A 4,837-nucleotide genomic window follows, 5' to 3' on the forward strand; every position below is an offset into this window, starting at 1 on the left:
TGGTTTTGTTACCTGTGCTTTTGGTGTCACATGTAAGAAATGCCCAGGAGCTTTTTTTTTTTCTTCTAGGATATTTGCAGTTTTAGGCCTATGTTTAAGTCTTTAGTTCATATTGAGGGTTTTTTGTTGTTGTTTGTTTGTTTGTTTTGTATGATGATAAGAAATAAGAATTCAGTGTCACACTTTTGCCTGTGGGTATCCAGTTTTCCCATACCATTTATTGTACAGACTCTCTCTATTCTCCGCTGTGTATTCTTGGCACCCTTGTCAAACATTAATTGGTCATATACATGTGAGCGTTTTTCCAGGCTCTCCATTCTGTTCCATTGATCTATATATCTGTTTTTAGCCAGTATCATATGGTTTTGATTGTGACTTTGTAGTATATTTTGAAATCAGAAAGTGTAATGCCTCCAGCTTTTTTCTTGCTTAAGATTGCTTTGGCGACTCAGGGTGTTTTGTGGGTCCATACGAATTTTAGGATTGTTTTTTTCTATTTCTGTAAAACCTGGTATTGGGATTTTTATAGATTACGTTGAGTCTGTAGCTCACTTTCAGTAGTATGGACATTTTAACAATATTCTTCCAACCTATAACGTGGAATATTTTTTCGTTTATGTGTGACTCCTTTAATTTCTTTCATCAGTGTTTTATCATTTTCAGTTTATAAGTCTTTCACATTCTTGGGTAAGTTTATTACCAAGCATTTAATTTATTTTTTTGATATAATTGTAAATGGGACTGCTTTCTTAATTTCCTTTTTTGGATAATTTCATTGTTAGTGTATAGAAATGCAGCTGATTTCTATACATTGATTTTTGTATTCCACGACTTTGCTGAATTTGTTTATCCTAACAGATATTTTTGTGATGTTTTTAGGGAGGGTCTCTAAATATAAGATTGCCATTTGCAAACAGATAATTTTAGTTTTTCTTTTTCTTTGTTCCTTTTATTTTTATTGCCTGAATGCTCTGGCTAGGACTTCTAGTACTATGTTGAATAGTGGTGGTGAGAATGGACATCCTTTTCTTGTTACAGATATTGGAGGAAAATCTTTCAGCTTTTCACCATTGAGTATGATGTTAACTATAGGTGTGCATATATTATCTTTATTTTTTGGGGGGGTAAAATCCTTCTATACCTAATTTCATTCATAAATGGATTTTGAATTTTGTTAAACTTTTTTCCGCATTTATTGAGATGATCATGTCATTTTTTAATTCTTCTTTCTGTTAATGTGATGTATCACATTTATTGATTTATGTATGTTGAACCATCCTGGCATGCCAGGAATAAATCCCACTCTCATGCTGTATGATCCTTTTAATGTGCTGTTGAATTCACTTTGCTAACATTTTGTTGAGGATTTCTGCATCCATCGTATCAGGGATATTGCTCTGTAGTTTTCTTTTCTTGTGCTGTCTTTGGCTTTGGTATCTGGGTGACGTTGGCCTCATAGAAATTTTGGAAGTCTTCCCTTTTTTATATTTTGGGGAGAGTTTAAGAAAGATTGGTATTAATTCTTCCTTAAATTTTGGTAAAATTCACTTTGTAAGCCATATAGCTCTAGGATTTTGCTGTTGTTGGAAGGATTTTGATGACTGATTCAAGGTCATTTTTTCTTGGTCTGTTCAGGCTTTACTATTTTTTCTTGGTTCAGTCTCATATGTTTCTAGGAATGTATCTTATTTCTCCTAGGTTGTCCAATATGTTGATGTACATAGCAAGTCCTCATTTTGTTATAATATTGACAGGAAAAAAGTGGTTCCCAGCCAGGGCCACTGTCTGTGGTATTTGCACATTGTTCTATGTCTGTGTGGCTTTTCTCTGGGTTCTCTTATTTCCTCACATGTTAAAAAATGTGCATATGAGGTTAATTCATATGTCTAAATTGTCCCAGTCTGAGTGAATGTGGGTATGTGTGTGTGAGTGTGTCCTGCAATGGCATGGTGGCTATCCTGTCCAAGGATGTCCCTTGTCAAGGGCTCCCACCCTACGCCCTGAGCTGCTGGGATAGGCGCCAAACACCTGCAACCCTAAACTGGAATAAACACCTCAGAAAATAATTATCTTGTTTTTAATAATCCTTCTTAAAAGTATGTAAAGCTCACATTTATTTCAATGTTTAATATTAGAAGTGTTTTGGGTTCTTTATTTAGAAGTTTGTTGATGTTTTTGTGAAATATGCCATAGGAACTTAACTCTTGTTCATATCAATTAGCCTATAGTGAAACTGGTTTCATTTTCCAGTGTTTCAATTAAAGTCACAGTTTCCAAGAAAGTATCAAAGTTATTAAGTGAGGAATTATAGCAATTATCCATAATAGTCCCTTATCTTAATTTTTATGTCAATGGCATCATTTGTCATGTCTCTTCTTCCATTTCCTATTTTGCATCTTCTCTCTCTTTTTCTTAGTTTAGTTAAGGGCTTACCAATTTTGTGTATTCAAAGAACAAACTCGTAGTTTTGTAAAGTTTTTCTATTCTCTATTTTATTTACTTCTGCTTTAATCTTTATTTCCTTCCTTCTGCTAACTTTGGGCTTAGTTTGTTCTTTTTCTAGTTTCTTGAGGTATAATATTAGGTCATTTACTTATTAGTAGTTGGTTATTAATGTAGGCATTTATCACTAACATTTCTGTTAGTGCTCCTTTTGCTTTTTTTTCTCTCCCTTATATCTTATCTTATGTTGCTACTCATAGAAAAATCTCCTTTTTGACTTGACTGAGACTTAAGGGTAGAAGCTCTCAGAAAGCGCAGCCTGCATCTCTTGGCAGTTTGTTCCTGGCATTTTTCTTTGGTCTCTTCATTCTCTCGGCCAAAAGTTTAGCATATTCTGTAGCCTCTTTTTTTTTCTTAGTGCACTGTTTCTTCAGAGCAATATACCAACAATTGTGTTGCAGGATGCATGGAGTAACAAGATGCTGAATCTTGGGTGCTTTGGTCCTAGGTGTCTTACCTTTGTTTAGGGGCTTTCTCACACCATATTAGTGGACATCATCTTCTTTAGAGAGATTGAAAAGTTTGCAGATTCTGTAGCTCTTTTGGGCCCCAGACAGTGAGGCACAGTAGTATAAGTGAGACTAGGAATATCTTTCTCCTCTTTTTTTTATAATGACTAAATTGAGAACACTCAGATTGGCATCCACAATGCAACCCCAAACAGATTTGTGCTTTCTTTCTCCAGTCCTCCTTAGTTTAACAAGAATACTCCTTACTTGGCAAGCAGACATGGCCATGGGTCAAGAAACCTTGCTTCATGGGGAAACCGTGTTTGTCGTTCTCACCACTGATTCAAACCACATACCCCTTCCATTCTGCACCCAGGGCATCAGCATCAACTTCTGTGGCCACATGCTTCTCATGAATGGCACGAAGGTTTCATTCATCACCCACTTCAGAGTTTCTGGCAGCCAGTTGCTGGGAAAGACATGCTCAGCTTCATCCTGAAACAGCCAACTGCCTCCAAGGCACCACAAAAAAGAACTGTACTCCTTTTGCTTTAATCCCATATTTTTTTGTATGTTGTGTATTTGTTTTCATTTGTCTTTAGATATACTCTAATTTTTCTTTTGATTTCTTCTTTGACCCTAAGGTTGTTTAAGAGTGTGTTGTTTAATTTCCAGGTATTTGTGAATTTTTCAATTTACCTTTTGTTATTGATTTCTAATTTTATCCCTTTTTGGTTAGAAAAGACACTTGGAATGATTTCAATCTTCTTACATTTGTTAAGACTTGTTTTGTGACCTAATATGTGACCTATTCTGGAGAATGTTTTATGTGCACTTCAGAAGCATGTGTACTCTGCTGTTGAGTGGAATGTTCTACATACATCTATTAGGTTCATTTGTCTGTAGTGTAGTTAGTTCTAGTCTGCTCTTTCCTTATTAACTTCTGTCCAGATAATCTGTCCATTATTGTAAGTGGCCCATTTCTGCTACTATTATTGTATTGCTGTTTATTTCTCTCTTCAGATTTGTCAGAGCACCTAAAGTTAATCTGATGTTCGGTGCATACTTATAATTGTTATATCTTCCTGTTGAATTGACCCTATTGTCATTTTGTAATGACCTTCTTTGTCACTTGTGACAATTTTGTCTTAAAATATGTTTTGTCTGATATAAGTACAACCATCCCTACTATCTTTTTGTTACCATTTGAATGGAATGTCTTTTTTTTTACCCCTTTCAGTCAATGTATGTCTTTAAATCAATCGTGTGTCTCTTGTAGGCAGCATGTTGGAAGTTGGGTGTTTTTTTTTTTAAATTCATTCAGTTACTCTGTCTTTTGACTGATGAGTCTGTAAATGGTTACGTTTAAGATAATTACTGATAGTTATTGATTATTGATAGTAATTACTGACTTACTATTGCCATTTTGTTAATTGTGTCTATTTTGTATGTTGTTTACTTTCTCCCTTTTCTTACTGTCTTCCTTTGCTATTTAATTTTTTGTAGTGGATGTGCTTTGATTCTTTTTATCTTTTATTAATGTGTTTCAAAATACCAGTCTCCATGCTCTTGCTGAAATACATTTAGCATGTTCTCCCCAGGATCTTTGCATTTTCTGTTCCCTTTCACTGTTGAATTTTTTCCCTGAGATATACACATCTCTTGCTCCTTCTTTTAATTCAGGTGTCTCCTCAAATGTCACCTTGTTAGAGAGGTATTCCCTGACCACCCTATTACCATCATCATTCTCTCTACTTTTATTTGGCTTTGTTCCTTGAAGCTATCAGAACCTGTCATGTTATGTTTCTTTATTGCTTTCTCTGTCTTCTAGAATGTAAGCTCCATACTAGTGTGAACTTTTGTTAAACTTTTTTGGTAACTATATC

At 34.9% G+C, this 4,837-nt stretch overlaps 1 pseudogene across 1 annotated transcript; it reads right to left on the reverse strand.

The window, feature by feature from the left end:
• Positions 1-2,679: 2,679 nt before the first annotated feature.
• LOC308507624 (small ribosomal subunit protein eS6-like) lies at positions 2,680-3,445 on the reverse strand (annotated as a pseudogene). Its single transcript has one exon. The product of its transcript is annotated as a small ribosomal subunit protein eS6-like (transcript).
• Between the last annotated feature and the right edge of the window lie 1,392 nt (positions 3,446-4,837).

Source organism: Rhinolophus hipposideros (genome assembly GCF_964194185.1).
Source record: "Rhinolophus hipposideros genome assembly, chromosome: 14".
Lineage (NCBI taxonomy): Eukaryota > Metazoa > Chordata > Mammalia > Chiroptera > Rhinolophidae > Rhinolophus > Rhinolophus hipposideros.